The sequence below is a fragment of the Vigna unguiculata genome, chromosome 10 (genome assembly GCF_037176805.1).
Source record: "Vigna unguiculata cultivar grain cowpea cultivar isolate G323 ecotype 2 chromosome 10, ASM3717680v1, whole genome shotgun sequence".
In the NCBI taxonomy this organism is placed as follows: domain Eukaryota; kingdom Viridiplantae; phylum Streptophyta; class Magnoliopsida; order Fabales; family Fabaceae; genus Vigna; species Vigna unguiculata.
In genome coordinates this window covers 39,599,441-39,612,460 of record NC_140801.1, presented here as the reverse complement: position 1 = coordinate 39,612,460, position 13,020 = coordinate 39,599,441, and the positions used below count along the sequence as shown (strand labels likewise).

Here is a 13,020-nt window from a genome sequence, read left to right as displayed (position 1 = left end):
TTACCAAAATTTATTCGGACACAAACAACCCACTTCACGTCCCCGGGCCCCGCGCCTCACCAAGTTTTCAAACTTAGGCCCAATGCGAAACCCATATATACATTGATCGTGCAATACTTGACAGGTACGATCATACCAGCACTAATGCACCGGATCCCATCAGAACTCCGCAGTTAAGCGTGCTTGGGCGAGAGTAGTACTAGGATGGGTGACCTCCTGGGAAGTCCTCGTGTTGCACCTCTTTTTTACGTTTTTTTCTTTTTTTTACGCCATTTTCATCACCGTTTTTTGCAATTAAATCCAATAGTACCACCTAAATGACTCAAACTACTGTTACCAAAATTTATTCGGACACAAACAACCCACTTCACGTCCCCGGGCCCCGCGCCTCACCAAGTTTTCAAACTTAGGCCCAATGCGAAACCCATATATACATTGATCGTGCAATACTTGACAGGTGCGATCATACCAGCACTAATGCACCGGATCCCATCAGAACTCCGCAGTTAAGCGTGCCTTGGCGAGAGTAGTACTAGGATGGGTGACCTCCTGGGAAGTCCTCGTGTTGCACCTCTTTTTTACGTTTTTTTCTTTTTTTTTACGCCATTTTCATCACCGTTTTTTGCAATTAAATCCAATAGTACCACCTAAATGACTCAAACTACTGTTACCAAAATTTATTCGGACACAAACAACCCACTTCACGTCCCCGGGCCCCGCGCCTCACCAAGTTTTCAAACTTAGGCCCAATGCGAAACCCATATATACATTGATCGTGCAATACTTGACAGGTGCGATCATACCAGCACTAATGCACCGGATCCCATCAGAACTCCGCAGTCAAGCGTGCTTGGGCGAGAGTAGTACTAGGATGGGTGACCTCCTGGGAAGTCCTCGTGTTGCACCTCTTTTTTACGTTTTTTTCTTTTTTTTTACGCCATTTTCATCACCGTTTTTTGCAATTAAATCCAATAGTACCACCTAAATGACTCAAACTACTGTTACCAAAATTTATTCGGACACAAACAACCCACTTCACGTCCCCGGGCCCCGCGCCTCACCAAGTTTTCAAACTTAGGCCCAATGCGAAACCCATATATACATTGATCGTGCAATACTTGACAGGTACGATCATACCAGCACTAATGCACCGGATCCCATCAGAACTCCGCAGTTAAGCGTGCTTGGGCGAGAGTAGTACTAGGATGGGTGACCTCCTGGGAAGTCCTCGTGTTGCACCTCTTTTTTACGTTTTTTTCTTTTTTTTACGCCATTTTCATCACCGTTTTTTGCAATTAAATCCAATAGTACCACCTAAATGACTCAAACTACTGTTACCAAAATTTATTCGGACACAAACAACCCACTTCACGTCCCCGGGCCCCGCGCCTCACCAAGTTTTCAAACTTAGGCCCAATGCGAAACCCATATATACATTGATCGTGCAATACTTGACAGGTGCGATCATACCAGCACTAATGCACCGGATCCCATCAGAACTCCGCAGTCAAGCGTGCTTGGGCGAGAGTAGTACTAGGATGGGTGACCTCCTGGGAAGTCCTCGTGTTGCACCTCTTTTTTACGTTTTTTTCTTTTTTTTTACGCCATTTTCATCACCGTTTTTTGCAATTAAATCCAATAGTACCACCTAAATGACTCAAACTACTGTTACCAAAATTTATTCGGACACAAACAACCCACTTCACGTCCCCGGGCCCCGCGCCTCACCAAGTTTTCAAACTTAGGCCCAATGCGAAACCCATATATACATTGATCGTGCAATACTTGACAGGTGCGATCATACCAGCACTAATGCACCGGATCCCATCAGAACTCCGCAGTCAAGCGTGCTTTGGCGAGAGTAGTACTAGGATGGGTGACCTCCTGGGAAGTCCTCGTGTTGCACCTCTTTTTTACGTTTTTTTCTTTTTTTTTACGCCATTTTCATCACCGTTTTTTGCAATTAAATCCAATAGTACCACCTAAATGACTCAAACTACTGTTACCAAAATTTATTCGGACACAAACAACCCACTTCACGTCCCCGGGCCCCGCGCCTCACCAAGTTTTCAAACTTAGGCCCAATGCGAAACCCATATATACATTGATCGTGCAATACTTGACAGGTGCGATCATACCAGCACTAATGCACCGGATCCCATCAGAACTCCGCAGTTAAGCGTGCCTTGGCGAGAGTAGTACTAGGATGGGTGACCTCCTGGGAAGTCCTCGTGTTGCACCTCTTTTTTACGTTTTTTTCTTTTTTTTTTACGCCATTTTCATCACCGTTTTTTGCAATTAAATCCAATAGTACCACCTAAATGACTCAAACTACTGTTACCAAAATTTATTCGGACACAAACAACCCACTTCACGTCCCCGGGCCCCGCGCCTCACCAAGTTTTCAAACTTAGGCCCAATGCGAAACCCATATATACATTGATCGTGCAATACTTGACAGGTGCGATCATACCAGCACTAATGCACCGGATCCCATCAGAACTCCGCAGTCAAGCGTGCTTGGGCGAGAGTAGTACTAGGATGGGTGACCTCCTGGGAAGTCCTCGTGTTGCACCTCTTTTTTACGTTTTTTTCTTTTTTTTTACGCCATTTTCATCACCGTTTTTTGCAATTAAATCCAATAGTACCACCTAAATGACTCAAACTACTGTTACCAAAATTTATTCGGACACAAACAACCCACTTCACGTCCCCGGGCCCCGCGCCTCACCAAGTTTTCAAACTTAGGCCCAATGCGAAACCCATATATACATTGATCGTGCAATACTTGACAGGTACGATCATACCAGCACTAATGCACCGGATCCCATCAGAACTCCGCAGTTAAGCGTGCTTGGGCGAGAGTAGTACTAGGATGGGTGACCTCCTGGGAAGTCCTCGTGTTGCACCTCTTTTTTACGTTTTTTTCTTTTTTTTACGCCATTTTCATCACCGTTTTTTGCAATTAAATCCAATAGTACCACCTAAATGACTCAAACTACTGTTACCAAAATTTATTCGGACACAAACAACCCACTTCACGTCCCCGGGCCCCGCGCCTCACCAAGTTTTCAAACTTAGGCCCAATGCGAAACCCATATATACATTGATCGTGCAATACTTGACAGGTGCGATCATACCAGCACTAATGCACCGGATCCCATCAGAACTCCGCAGTTAAGCGTGCCTTGGCGAGAGTAGTACTAGGATGGGTGACCTCCTGGGAAGTCCTCGTGTTGCACCTCTTTTTTACGTTTTTTTCTTTTTTTTTACGCCATTTTCATCACCGTTTTTTGCAATTAAATCCAATAGTACCACCTAAATGACTCAAACTACTGTTACCAAAATTTATTCGGACACAAACAACCCACTTCACGTCCCCGGGCCCCGCGCCTCACCAAGTTTTCAAACTTAGGCCCAATGCGAAACCCATATATACATTGATCGTGCAATACTTGACAGGTGCGATCATACCAGCACTAATGCACCGGATCCCATCAGAACTCCGCAGTCAAGCGTGCTTGGGCGAGAGTAGTACTAGGATGGGTGACCTCCTGGGAAGTCCTCGTGTTGCACCTCTTTTTTACGTTTTTTTCTTTTTTTTACGCCATTTTCATCACCTTTTTTTGCAATTAAATCCAATAGTACCACCTAAATGACTCAAACTACTGTTACCAAAATTTATTCGGACACAAACAACCCACTTCACGTCCCCGGGCCCCGCGCCTCACCAAGTTTTCAAACTTAGGCCCAATGCGAAACCCATATATACATTGATCGTGCAATACTTGACAGGTGCGATCATACCAGCACTAATGCACCGGATCCCATCAGAACTCCGCAGTTAAGCGTGGCTTGGCGAGAGTAGTACTAGGATGGGTGACCTCCTGGGAAGTCCTCGTGTTGCACCTCTTTTTTACGTTTTTTTCTTTTTTTTTTACGCCATTTTCATCACCGTTTTTTGCAATTAAATCCAATAGTACTACCTAAATGACTCAAACTACTGTTACCAAAATTTATTCGGACACAAACAACCCACTTCACGTCCCCGGGCCCCGCGCCTCACCAAGTTTTCAAACTTAGGCCCAATGCGAAACCCATATATACATTGATCGTGCAATACTTGACAGGTGCGATCATACCAGCACTAATGCACCGGATCCCATCAGAACTCCGCAGTTAAGCGTGCTTGGGCGAGAGTAGTACTAGGATGGGTGACCTCCTGGGAAGTCCTTGTGTTGCACCTTTTTTTTACGTTTTTTTCTTTTTTTTTACGCCATTTTCATCACCGTTTTTTGCAATTAAATCCAATAGTACCACCTAAATGACTCAAACTACTGTTACCAAAATTTATTCGGACACAAACAACCCACTTCACGTCCCCGGGCCCCGCGCCTCACCAAGTTTTCAAACTTAGGCCCAATGTGAAACCCATATATACATTGATCGTGCAATACTTGACAGGTGCGATCATACCAGCACTAATGCACCGGATCCCATCAGAACTCCGCAGTTAAGCGTGCTTGGGCGAGAGTAGTACTAGGATGGGTGACCTCCTGGGAAGTCCTCGTGTTGCACCTCTTTTTTACGTTTTTTTCTTTTTTTTTTACGCCATTTTCATCACCGTTTTTTGCAATTAAATCCAATAGTACCACCTAAATGACTCAAACTACTGTTACCAAAATTTATTCGGACACAAACAACCCACTTCACGTCCCCGGGCCCCGCGCCTCACCAAGTTTTCAAACTTAGGCCCAATGCGAAACCCATATATACATTGATCGTGCAATACTTGACAGGTGCGATCATACCAGCACTAATGCACCGGATCCCATCAGAACTCCGCAGTTAAGCGTGCCTTGGCGAGAGTAGTACTAGGATGGGTGACCTCCTGGGAAGTCCTCGTGTTGCACCTCTTTTTTACGTTTTTTTCTTTTTTTTTTTACGCCATTTTCATCACCGTTTTTTGCAATTAAATCCAATAGTACCACCTAAATGACTCAAACTACTGTTACCAAAATTTATTCGGACACAAACAACCCACTTCACGTCCCCGGGCCCCGCGCCTCACCAAGTTTTCAAACTTAGGCCCAATGCGAAACCCATATATACATTGATCGTGCAATACTTGACAGGTGCGATCATACCAGCACTAATGCACCGGATCCCATCAGAACTCCGCAGTCAAGCGTGCTTGGGCGAGAGTAGTACTAGGATGGGTGACCTCCTGGGAAGTCCTCGTGTTGCACCTCTTTTTTACGTTTTTTTCTTTTTTTTCACGCCATTTTCATCACCGTTTTTTGCAATTAAATCCAATAGTACCACCTAAATGACTCAAACTACTGTTACCAAAATTTATTCGGACACAAACAACCCACTTCACGTCCCCGGGCCCCGCGCCTCACCAAGTTTTCAAACTTAGGCCCAATGCGAAACCCATATATACATTGATCGTGCAATACTTGACAGGTGCGATCATACCAGCACTAATGCACCGGATCCCATCAGAACTCCGCAGTCAAGCGTGCTTGGGCGAGAGTAGTACTAGGATGGGTGACCTCCTGGGAAGTCCTCGTGTTGCACCTCTTTTTTACGTTTTTTTCTTTTTTTTTACGCCATTTTCATCACCGTTTTTTGCAATTAAATCCAATAGTACCACCTAAATGACTCAAACTACTGTTACCAAAATTTATTCGGACACAAACAACCCACTTCACGTCCCCGGGCCCCGCGCCTCACCAAGTTTTCAAACATAGGCCCAATGCGAAACCCATATATACATTGATCGTGCAATACTTGACAGGTGCGATCATACCAGCACTAATGCACCGGATCCCATCAGAACTCCGCAGTTAAGCGTGCTTGGGCGAGAGTAGTACTAGGATGGGTGACCTCCTTGGAAGTCCTCGTGTTGCACCTCTTTTTTACGTTTTTTTCTTTTTTTTTTACGCCATTTTCATCACCGTTTTTTGCAATTAAATCCAATAGTACCACCTAAATGACTCAAACTACTGTTACCAAAATTTATTCGGACACAAACAACCCACTTCACGTCCCCGGGCCCCGCGCCTCACCAAGTTTTCAAACTTAGGCCCAATGCGAAACCCATATATACATTGATCGTGCAATACTTGACAGGTGCGATCATACCAGCACTAATTCACCGGATCCCATCAGAACTCCGCAGTTAAGCGTGCTTGGGCGAGAGTAGTACTAGGATGGGTGACCTCCTGGGAAGTCCTCGTGTTGCACCTCTTTTTTACGTTTTTTTCTTTTTTTTTTACGCCATTTTCATCACCGTTTTTTGCAATTAAATCCAATAGTACCACCTAAATGACTCAAACTACTGTTACCAAAATTTATTCGGACACAAACAACCCACTTCACGTCCCCGGGCCCCGCGCCTCACCAAGTTTTCAAACTTAGGCCCAATGCGAAACCCATATATACATTGATCGTGCAATACTTGACAAGTGCGATCATACCAGCACTAATGCACCGGATCCCATCAGAACTCCGCAGTTAAGCGTGCTTGGGCGAGAGTAGTACTAGGATGGGTGACCTCCTGGGAAGTCCTCGTGTTGCACCTCTTTTTTACGTTTTTTTCTTTTTTTTTACGCCATTTTCATCACCGTTTTTTGCAATTAAATCCAATAGTACCACCTAAATGACTCAAACTACTGTTACCAAAATTTATTCGGACACAAACAACCCACTTCACGTCCCCGGGCCCCGCGCCTCACCAAGTTTTCAAACTTAGGCCCAATGCGAAACCCATATATACATTGATCGTGCAATACTTGACAGGTGCGATCATACCAGCACTAATTCACCGGATCCCATCAGAACTCCGCAGTTAAGCGTGCTTGGGCGAGAGTAGTACTAGGATGGGTGACCTCCTGGGAAGTCCTCGTGTTGCACCTCTTTTTTACGTTTTTTTCTTTTTTTTTTACGCCATTTTCATCACCGTTTTTTGCAATTAAATCCAATAGTACCACCTAAATGACTCAAACTACTGTTACCAAAATTTATTCGGACACAAACAACCCACTTCACGTCCCCGGGCCCCGCGCCTCACCAAGTTTTCAAACTTAGGCCCAATGCGAAACCCATATATACATTGATCGTGCAATACTTGACAAGTGCGATCATACCAGCACTAATGCACCGGATCCCATCAGAACTCCGCAGTTAAGCGTGCTTGGGCGAGAGTAGTACTAGGATGGGTGACCTCCTGGGAAGTCCTCGTGTTGCACCTCTTTTTTACGTTTTTTTCTTTTTTTTTACGCCATTTTCATCACCGTTTTTTGCAATTAAATCCAATAGTACCACCTAAATGACTCAAACTACTGTTACCAAAATTTATTCGGACACAAACAACCCACTTCACGTCCCCGGGCCCCGCGCCTCACCAAGTTTTCAAACTTAGGCCCAATGCGAAACCCATATATACATTGATCGTGCAATACTTGACAGGTGCGATCATACCAGCACTAATGCACCGGATCCCATCAGAACTCCGCAGTTAAGCGTGCCTTGGCGAGAGTAGTACTAGGATGGGTGACCTCCTGGGAAGTCCTCGTGTTGCACCTCTTTTTTACGTTTTTTTCTTTTTTTTTTACGCCATTTTCATCACCGTTTTTTGCAATTAAATCCAATAGTACCACCTAAATGACTCAAACTACTGTTACCAAAATTTATTCGGACACAAACAACCCACTTCACGTCCCCGGGCCCCGCGCCTCACCAAGTTTTCAAACTTAGGCCCAATGCGAAACCCATATATACATTGATCGTGCAATACTTGACAGGTGCGATCATACCAGCACTAATGCACCGGATCCCATCAGAACTCCGCAGTCAAGCGTGCTTGGGCGAGAGTAGTACTAGGATGGGTGACCTCCTGGGAAGTCCTCGTGTTGCACCTCTTTTTTACGTTTTTTTCTTCTTTTTTAACGCCATTTTCATCACCGTTTTTTGCAATTAAATCCAATAGTACCACCTAAATGACTCAAACTACTGTTACCAAAATTTATTCGGACACAAACAACCCACTTCACGTCCCCGGGCCCCGCGCCTCACCAAGTTTTCAAACTTAGGCCCAATGCGAAACCCATATATACATTGATCGTGCAATACTTGACAGGTGCGATCATACCAGCACTAATGCACCGGATCCCATCAGAACTCCGCAGTTAAGCGTGCTTGGGCGAGAGTAGTACTAGGATGGGTGACCTCCTGGGAAGTCCTCGTGTTGCACCTCTTTTTTACGTTTTTTTCTTTTTTTTTACGCCATTTTCATCACCGTTTTTTGCAATTAAATCCAATAGTACCACCTAAATGACTCAAACTACTGTTACCAAAATTTATTCGGACACAAACAACCCACTTCACGTCCCCGGGCCCCGCGCCTCACCAAGTTTTCAAACTTAGGCCCAATGCGAAACCCATATATACATTGATCGTGCAATACTTGACAGGTGTGATCATACCAGCACTAATGCACCGGATCCCATCAGAACTCCGCAGTTAAGCGTGCCTTGGCGAGAGTAGTACTAGGATGGGTGACCTCCTGGGAAGTCCTCGTGTTGCACCTCTTTTTTACGTTTTTTTCTTTTTTTTTTTACGCCATTTTCATCACCTTTTTTTGCAATTAAATCCAATAGTACCACCTAAATGACTCAAACTACTGTTACCAAAATTTATTCGGACACAAACAACCCACTTCACGTCCCCGGGCCCCGCGCCTCACCAAGTTTTCAAACTTAGGCCCAATGCGAAACCCATATATACATTGATCGTGCAATACTTGACAGGTGCGATCATACCAGCACTAATGCACCGGATCCCATCAGAACTCCGCAGTTAAGCGTGCCTTGGCGAGAGTAGTACTAGGATGGGTGACCTCCTGGGAAGTCCTCGTGTTGCACCTCTTTTTTACGTTTTTTTCTTTTTTTTTACGCCATTTTCATCACCGTTTTTTGCAATTAAATCCAATAGTACCACCTAAATGACTCAAACTACTGTTACCAAAATTTATTCGGACACAAACAACCCACTTCACGTCCCCGGGCCCCGCGCCTCACCAAGTTTTCAAACTTAGGCCCAATGCGAAACCCATATATACATTGATCGTGCAATACTTGACAGGTGCGATCATACCAGCACTAATGCACCGGATCCCATCAGAACTCCGCAGTCAAGCGTGCTTGGGCGAGAGTAGTACTAGGATGGGTGACCTCCTGGGAAGTCCTGGTGTTGCACCTCTTTTTTACGTTTTTTTCTTTTTTTTACGCCATTTTCATCACCGTTTTTTGCAATTAAATCCAATAGTACCACCTAAATGACTCAAACTACTGTTACCAAAATTTATTCGGACACAAACAACCCACTTCACGTCCCCAGGCCCCGCGCCTCACCAAGTTTTCAAACTTAGGCCCAATGCGAAACCCATATATACATTGATCGTGCAATACTTGACAGGTGCGATCATACCAGCACTAATGCACCGGATCCCATCAGAACTCCGCAGTTAAGCGTGCTTGGGCGAGAGTAGTACTAGGATGGGTGACCTCCTGGGAAGTCCTCGTGTTGCACCTCTTTTTTACGTTTTTTTCTTTTTTTTTTACGCCATTTTCATCACCGTTTTTTGCAATTAAATCCAATAGTACCACCTAAATGACTCAAACTACTGTTACCAAAATTTATTCGGACACAAACAACCCACTTCACGTCCCCGGGCCCCGCGCCTCACCAAGTTTTCAAACTTAGGCCCAATGCGAAACCCATATATACATTGATCGTGCAATACTTGACAGGTGCGATCATACCAGCACTAATGCACCGGATCCCATCAGAACTCCGCAGTTAAGCGTGCCTTGGCGAGAGTAGTACTAGGATGGGTGACCTCCTGGGAAGTCCTCGTGTTGCACCTCTTTTTTACGTTTTTTTCTTTTTTTTTTACGCCATTTTCATCACCGTTTTTTGCAATTAAATCCAATAGTACCACCTAAATGACTCAAACTACTGTTACCAAAATTTATTCGGACACAAACAACCCACTTCACGTCCCCGGGCCCCGCGCCTCACCAAGTTTTCAAACTTAGGCCCAATGCGAAACCCATATATACATTGATCGTGCAATACTTGACAGGTGCGATCATACCAGCACTAATGCACCGGATCCCATCAGAACTCCGCAGTCAAGCGTGCTTGGGCGAGAGTAGTACTAGGATGGGTGACCTCCTGGGAAGTCCTCGTGTTGCACCTCTTTTTTACGTTTTTTTCTTTTTTTTTACGCCATTTTCATCACCGTTTTTTGCAATTAAATCCAATAGTACCACCTAAATGACTCAAACTACTGTTACCAAAATTTATTCGGACACAAACAACCCACTTCACGTCCCCGGGCCCCGCGCCTCACCAAGTTTTCAAACTTAGGCCCAATGCGAAACCCATATATACATTGATCGTGCAATACTTGACAGGTGCGATCATACCAGCACTAATGCACCGGATCCCATCAGAACTCCGCAGTGAAGCGTGCTTGGGCGAGAGTAGTACTAGGATGGGTGACCTCCTGGGAAGTCCTCGTGTTGCACCTCTTTTTTACGTTTTTTTCTTTTTTTTTACGCCATTTTCATCACCGTTTTTTGCAATTAAATCCAATAGTACCACCTAAATGACTCAAACTACTGTTACCAAAATTTATTCGGACACAAACAACCCACTTCACGTCCCCGGGCCCCGCGCCTCACCAAGTTTTCAAACTTAGGCCCAATGCGAAACCCATATATACATTGATCGTGCAATACTTGACAGGTGCGATCATACCAGCACTAATGCACCGGATCCCATCAGAACTCCGCAGTTAAGCGTGCCTTGGCGAGAGTAGTACTAGGATGGGTGACCTCCTGGGAAGTCCTCGTGTTGCACCTCTTTTTTACGTTTTTTTCTTTTTTTTTTACGCCATTTTCATCACCGTTTTTTGCAACTAAATCCAATAGTACCACCTAAATGACTCAAACTACTGTTACCAAAATTTATTCGGACACAAACAACCCACTTCACGTCCCCGGGCCCCGCGCCTCACCAAGTTTTCAAACTTAGGCCCAATGCGAAACCCATATATACATTGATCGTGCAATACTTGACAGGTGCGATCATACCAGCACTAATGCACCGGATCCCATCAGAACTCCGCAGTCAAGCGTGCTTGGGCGAGAGTAGTACTAGGATGGGTGACCTCCTGGGAAGTCCTCGTGTTGCACCTCTTTTTTACGTTTTTTTCTTTTTTTTTACGCCATTTTCATCACCGTTTTTTGCAATTAAATCCAATAGTACCACCTAAATGACTCAAACTACTGTTACCAAAATTTATTCGGACACAAACAACCCACTTCACGTCCCCGGGCCCCGCGCCTCACCAAGTTTTCAAACTTAGGCCCAATGCGAAACCCATATATACATTGATCGTGCAATACTTGACAGGTGTGATCATACCAGCACTAATGCACCGGATCCCATCAGAACTCCGCAGTTAAGCGTGCCTTGGCGAGAGTAGTACTAGGATGGGTGACCTCCTGGGAAGTCCTCGTGTTGCACCTCTTTTTTACGTTTTTTTCTTTTTTTTTTTACGCCATTTTCATCACCTTTTTTTGCAATTAAATCCAATAGTACCACCTAAATGACTCAAACTACTGTTACCAAAATTTATTCGGACACAAACAACCCACTTCACGTCCCCGGGCCCCGCGCCTCACCAAGTTTTCAAACTTAGGCCGAATGCGAAACCCATATATACATTGATCGTGCAATACTTGACAGGTGCGATCATACCAGCACTAATGCACCGGATCCCATCAGAACTCCGCAGTTAAGCGTGCCTTGGCGAGAGTAGTACTAGGATGGGTGACCTCCTGGGAAGTCCTCGTGTTGCACCTCTTTTTTACGTTTTTTTCTTTTTTTTTACGCCATTTTCATCACCGTTTTTTGCAATTAAATCCAATAGTACCACCTAAATGACTCAAACTACTGTTACCAAAATTTATTCGGACACAAACAACCCACTTCACGTCCCCGGGCCCCGCGCCTCACCAAGTTTTCAAACTTAGGCCCAATGCGAAACCCATATATACATTGATCGTGCAATACTTGACAGGTGCGATCATACCAGCACTAATGCACCGGATCCCATCAGAACTCCGCAGTCAAGCGTGCTTGGGCGAGAGTAGTACTAGGATGGGTGACCTCCTGGGAAGTCCTGGTGTTGCACCTCTTTTTTACGTTTTTTTCTTTTTTTTACGCCATTTTCATCACCGTTTTTTGCAATTAAATCCAATAGTACCACCTAAATGACTCAAACTACTGTTACCAAAATTTATTCGGACACAAACAACCCACTTCACGTCCCCAGGCCCCGCGCCTCACCAAGTTTTCAAACTTAGGCCCAATGCGAAACCCATATATACATTGATCGTGCAATACTTGACAGGTGCGATCATACCAGCACTAATGCACCGGATCCCATCAGAACTCCGCAGTTAAGCGTGCTTGGGCGAGAGTAGTACTAGGATGGGTGACCTCCTGGGAAGTCCTCGTGTTGCACCTCTTTTTTACGTTTTTTTCTTTTTTTTTTACGCCATTTTCATCACCGTTTTTTGCAATTAAATCCAATAGTACCACCTAAATGACTCAAACTACTGTTACCAAAATTTATTCGGACACAAACAACCCACTTCACGTCCCCGGGCCCCGCGCCTCACCAAGTTTTCAAACTTAGGCCCAATGCGAAACCCATATATACATTGATCGTGCAATACTTGACAGGTGCGATCATACCAGCACTAATGCACCGGATCCCATCAGAACTCCGCAGTTAAGCGTGCCTTGGCGAGAGTAGTACTAGGATGGGTGACCTCCTGGGAAGTCCTCGTGTTGCACCTCTTTTTTACGTTTTTTTCTTTTTTTTTTACGCCATTTTCATCACCGTTTTTTGCAATTAAATCCAATAGTACCACC

At 44.9% G+C, this 13,020-nt stretch overlaps 39 non-coding genes across 39 annotated transcripts; all 39 read left to right on the top strand.

Annotated features, from left to right (window-relative positions):
* Positions 1-122: 122 nt before the first annotated feature.
* Positions 123-241, top strand: LOC146882910 (5S ribosomal RNA). The gene has a single exon (XR_014985515.1). It is a non-coding gene; the product is annotated as a 5S ribosomal RNA (ribosomal RNA).
* Positions 242-455: 214 nt separating this feature from the next.
* LOC146882909 (5S ribosomal RNA) lies at positions 456-574 on the top strand. The gene has a single exon (XR_014985588.1). It is a non-coding gene; the product is annotated as a 5S ribosomal RNA (ribosomal RNA).
* Positions 575-789: 215 nt separating this feature from the next.
* On the top strand, positions 790-908 carry LOC146882908 (5S ribosomal RNA). The gene has a single exon (XR_014985940.1). It is a non-coding gene; the product is annotated as a 5S ribosomal RNA (ribosomal RNA).
* Positions 909-1,123: 215 nt separating this feature from the next.
* LOC146882907 (5S ribosomal RNA) lies at positions 1,124-1,242 on the top strand. The gene has a single exon (XR_014985514.1). It is a non-coding gene; the product is annotated as a 5S ribosomal RNA (ribosomal RNA).
* A 214-nt stretch (positions 1,243-1,456) lies between these two features.
* Positions 1,457-1,575, top strand: LOC146882906 (5S ribosomal RNA). The gene has a single exon (XR_014985939.1). It is a non-coding gene; the product is annotated as a 5S ribosomal RNA (ribosomal RNA).
* Positions 1,576-1,790: 215 nt separating this feature from the next.
* LOC146882905 (5S ribosomal RNA) lies at positions 1,791-1,909 on the top strand. Its single transcript, XR_014985617.1, has one exon. It is a non-coding gene; the product is annotated as a 5S ribosomal RNA (ribosomal RNA).
* A 215-nt stretch (positions 1,910-2,124) lies between these two features.
* On the top strand, positions 2,125-2,243 carry LOC146882904 (5S ribosomal RNA). The gene has a single exon (XR_014985587.1). It is a non-coding gene; the product is annotated as a 5S ribosomal RNA (ribosomal RNA).
* Positions 2,244-2,459: 216 nt separating this feature from the next.
* On the top strand, positions 2,460-2,578 carry LOC146882903 (5S ribosomal RNA). The gene has a single exon (XR_014985938.1). It is a non-coding gene; the product is annotated as a 5S ribosomal RNA (ribosomal RNA).
* Positions 2,579-2,793: 215 nt separating this feature from the next.
* LOC146882902 (5S ribosomal RNA) lies at positions 2,794-2,912 on the top strand. The gene has a single exon (XR_014985513.1). It is a non-coding gene; the product is annotated as a 5S ribosomal RNA (ribosomal RNA).
* Positions 2,913-3,126: 214 nt separating this feature from the next.
* LOC146882901 (5S ribosomal RNA) lies at positions 3,127-3,245 on the top strand. The gene has a single exon (XR_014985586.1). It is a non-coding gene; the product is annotated as a 5S ribosomal RNA (ribosomal RNA).
* A 215-nt stretch (positions 3,246-3,460) lies between these two features.
* On the top strand, positions 3,461-3,579 carry LOC146882900 (5S ribosomal RNA). The gene has a single exon (XR_014985937.1). It is a non-coding gene; the product is annotated as a 5S ribosomal RNA (ribosomal RNA).
* A 214-nt stretch (positions 3,580-3,793) lies between these two features.
* LOC146882899 (5S ribosomal RNA) lies at positions 3,794-3,912 on the top strand. The gene has a single exon (XR_014985658.1). It is a non-coding gene; the product is annotated as a 5S ribosomal RNA (ribosomal RNA).
* A 216-nt stretch (positions 3,913-4,128) lies between these two features.
* LOC146882898 (5S ribosomal RNA) lies at positions 4,129-4,247 on the top strand. The gene has a single exon (XR_014985891.1). It is a non-coding gene; the product is annotated as a 5S ribosomal RNA (ribosomal RNA).
* Positions 4,248-4,462: 215 nt separating this feature from the next.
* LOC146882897 (5S ribosomal RNA) lies at positions 4,463-4,581 on the top strand. Its single transcript, XR_014985828.1, has one exon. It is a non-coding gene; the product is annotated as a 5S ribosomal RNA (ribosomal RNA).
* A 216-nt stretch (positions 4,582-4,797) lies between these two features.
* On the top strand, positions 4,798-4,916 carry LOC146882896 (5S ribosomal RNA). Its single transcript, XR_014985585.1, has one exon. It is a non-coding gene; the product is annotated as a 5S ribosomal RNA (ribosomal RNA).
* Positions 4,917-5,133: 217 nt separating this feature from the next.
* LOC146882895 (5S ribosomal RNA) lies at positions 5,134-5,252 on the top strand. Its single transcript, XR_014985936.1, has one exon. It is a non-coding gene; the product is annotated as a 5S ribosomal RNA (ribosomal RNA).
* Positions 5,253-5,467: 215 nt separating this feature from the next.
* On the top strand, positions 5,468-5,586 carry LOC146882894 (5S ribosomal RNA). The gene has a single exon (XR_014985935.1). It is a non-coding gene; the product is annotated as a 5S ribosomal RNA (ribosomal RNA).
* A 215-nt stretch (positions 5,587-5,801) lies between these two features.
* On the top strand, positions 5,802-5,920 carry LOC146882893 (5S ribosomal RNA). Its single transcript, XR_014986058.1, has one exon. It is a non-coding gene; the product is annotated as a 5S ribosomal RNA (ribosomal RNA).
* Positions 5,921-6,136: 216 nt separating this feature from the next.
* Positions 6,137-6,255, top strand: LOC146882892 (5S ribosomal RNA). Its single transcript, XR_014985890.1, has one exon. It is a non-coding gene; the product is annotated as a 5S ribosomal RNA (ribosomal RNA).
* A 216-nt stretch (positions 6,256-6,471) lies between these two features.
* On the top strand, positions 6,472-6,590 carry LOC146882891 (5S ribosomal RNA). Its single transcript, XR_014986044.1, has one exon. It is a non-coding gene; the product is annotated as a 5S ribosomal RNA (ribosomal RNA).
* A 215-nt stretch (positions 6,591-6,805) lies between these two features.
* Positions 6,806-6,924, top strand: LOC146882890 (5S ribosomal RNA). Its single transcript, XR_014985889.1, has one exon. It is a non-coding gene; the product is annotated as a 5S ribosomal RNA (ribosomal RNA).
* Positions 6,925-7,140: 216 nt separating this feature from the next.
* Positions 7,141-7,259, top strand: LOC146882889 (5S ribosomal RNA). Its single transcript, XR_014986043.1, has one exon. It is a non-coding gene; the product is annotated as a 5S ribosomal RNA (ribosomal RNA).
* A 215-nt stretch (positions 7,260-7,474) lies between these two features.
* LOC146882888 (5S ribosomal RNA) lies at positions 7,475-7,593 on the top strand. The gene has a single exon (XR_014985584.1). It is a non-coding gene; the product is annotated as a 5S ribosomal RNA (ribosomal RNA).
* A 216-nt stretch (positions 7,594-7,809) lies between these two features.
* Positions 7,810-7,928, top strand: LOC146882887 (5S ribosomal RNA). The gene has a single exon (XR_014985934.1). It is a non-coding gene; the product is annotated as a 5S ribosomal RNA (ribosomal RNA).
* A 216-nt stretch (positions 7,929-8,144) lies between these two features.
* Positions 8,145-8,263, top strand: LOC146882886 (5S ribosomal RNA). The gene has a single exon (XR_014985827.1). It is a non-coding gene; the product is annotated as a 5S ribosomal RNA (ribosomal RNA).
* Positions 8,264-8,478: 215 nt separating this feature from the next.
* Positions 8,479-8,597, top strand: LOC146882885 (5S ribosomal RNA). The gene has a single exon (XR_014985615.1). It is a non-coding gene; the product is annotated as a 5S ribosomal RNA (ribosomal RNA).
* A 217-nt stretch (positions 8,598-8,814) lies between these two features.
* Positions 8,815-8,933, top strand: LOC146882884 (5S ribosomal RNA). Its single transcript, XR_014985583.1, has one exon. It is a non-coding gene; the product is annotated as a 5S ribosomal RNA (ribosomal RNA).
* A 215-nt stretch (positions 8,934-9,148) lies between these two features.
* Positions 9,149-9,267, top strand: LOC146882883 (5S ribosomal RNA). The gene has a single exon (XR_014985490.1). It is a non-coding gene; the product is annotated as a 5S ribosomal RNA (ribosomal RNA).
* Positions 9,268-9,481: 214 nt separating this feature from the next.
* LOC146882882 (5S ribosomal RNA) lies at positions 9,482-9,600 on the top strand. The gene has a single exon (XR_014985826.1). It is a non-coding gene; the product is annotated as a 5S ribosomal RNA (ribosomal RNA).
* A 216-nt stretch (positions 9,601-9,816) lies between these two features.
* LOC146882881 (5S ribosomal RNA) lies at positions 9,817-9,935 on the top strand. The gene has a single exon (XR_014985582.1). It is a non-coding gene; the product is annotated as a 5S ribosomal RNA (ribosomal RNA).
* A 216-nt stretch (positions 9,936-10,151) lies between these two features.
* Positions 10,152-10,270, top strand: LOC146882880 (5S ribosomal RNA). The gene has a single exon (XR_014985933.1). It is a non-coding gene; the product is annotated as a 5S ribosomal RNA (ribosomal RNA).
* A 215-nt stretch (positions 10,271-10,485) lies between these two features.
* On the top strand, positions 10,486-10,604 carry LOC146882879 (5S ribosomal RNA). The gene has a single exon (XR_014985874.1). It is a non-coding gene; the product is annotated as a 5S ribosomal RNA (ribosomal RNA).
* Positions 10,605-10,819: 215 nt separating this feature from the next.
* On the top strand, positions 10,820-10,938 carry LOC146882878 (5S ribosomal RNA). Its single transcript, XR_014985581.1, has one exon. It is a non-coding gene; the product is annotated as a 5S ribosomal RNA (ribosomal RNA).
* A 216-nt stretch (positions 10,939-11,154) lies between these two features.
* LOC146882877 (5S ribosomal RNA) lies at positions 11,155-11,273 on the top strand. The gene has a single exon (XR_014985932.1). It is a non-coding gene; the product is annotated as a 5S ribosomal RNA (ribosomal RNA).
* A 215-nt stretch (positions 11,274-11,488) lies between these two features.
* LOC146882876 (5S ribosomal RNA) lies at positions 11,489-11,607 on the top strand. Its single transcript, XR_014985614.1, has one exon. It is a non-coding gene; the product is annotated as a 5S ribosomal RNA (ribosomal RNA).
* Positions 11,608-11,824: 217 nt separating this feature from the next.
* On the top strand, positions 11,825-11,943 carry LOC146882875 (5S ribosomal RNA). Its single transcript, XR_014985580.1, has one exon. It is a non-coding gene; the product is annotated as a 5S ribosomal RNA (ribosomal RNA).
* Positions 11,944-12,158: 215 nt separating this feature from the next.
* On the top strand, positions 12,159-12,277 carry LOC146882874 (5S ribosomal RNA). The gene has a single exon (XR_014985489.1). It is a non-coding gene; the product is annotated as a 5S ribosomal RNA (ribosomal RNA).
* Positions 12,278-12,491: 214 nt separating this feature from the next.
* On the top strand, positions 12,492-12,610 carry LOC146882873 (5S ribosomal RNA). The gene has a single exon (XR_014985825.1). It is a non-coding gene; the product is annotated as a 5S ribosomal RNA (ribosomal RNA).
* Positions 12,611-12,826: 216 nt separating this feature from the next.
* LOC146882872 (5S ribosomal RNA) lies at positions 12,827-12,945 on the top strand. The gene has a single exon (XR_014985579.1). It is a non-coding gene; the product is annotated as a 5S ribosomal RNA (ribosomal RNA).
* Positions 12,946-13,020: the final 75 nt, after the last annotated feature.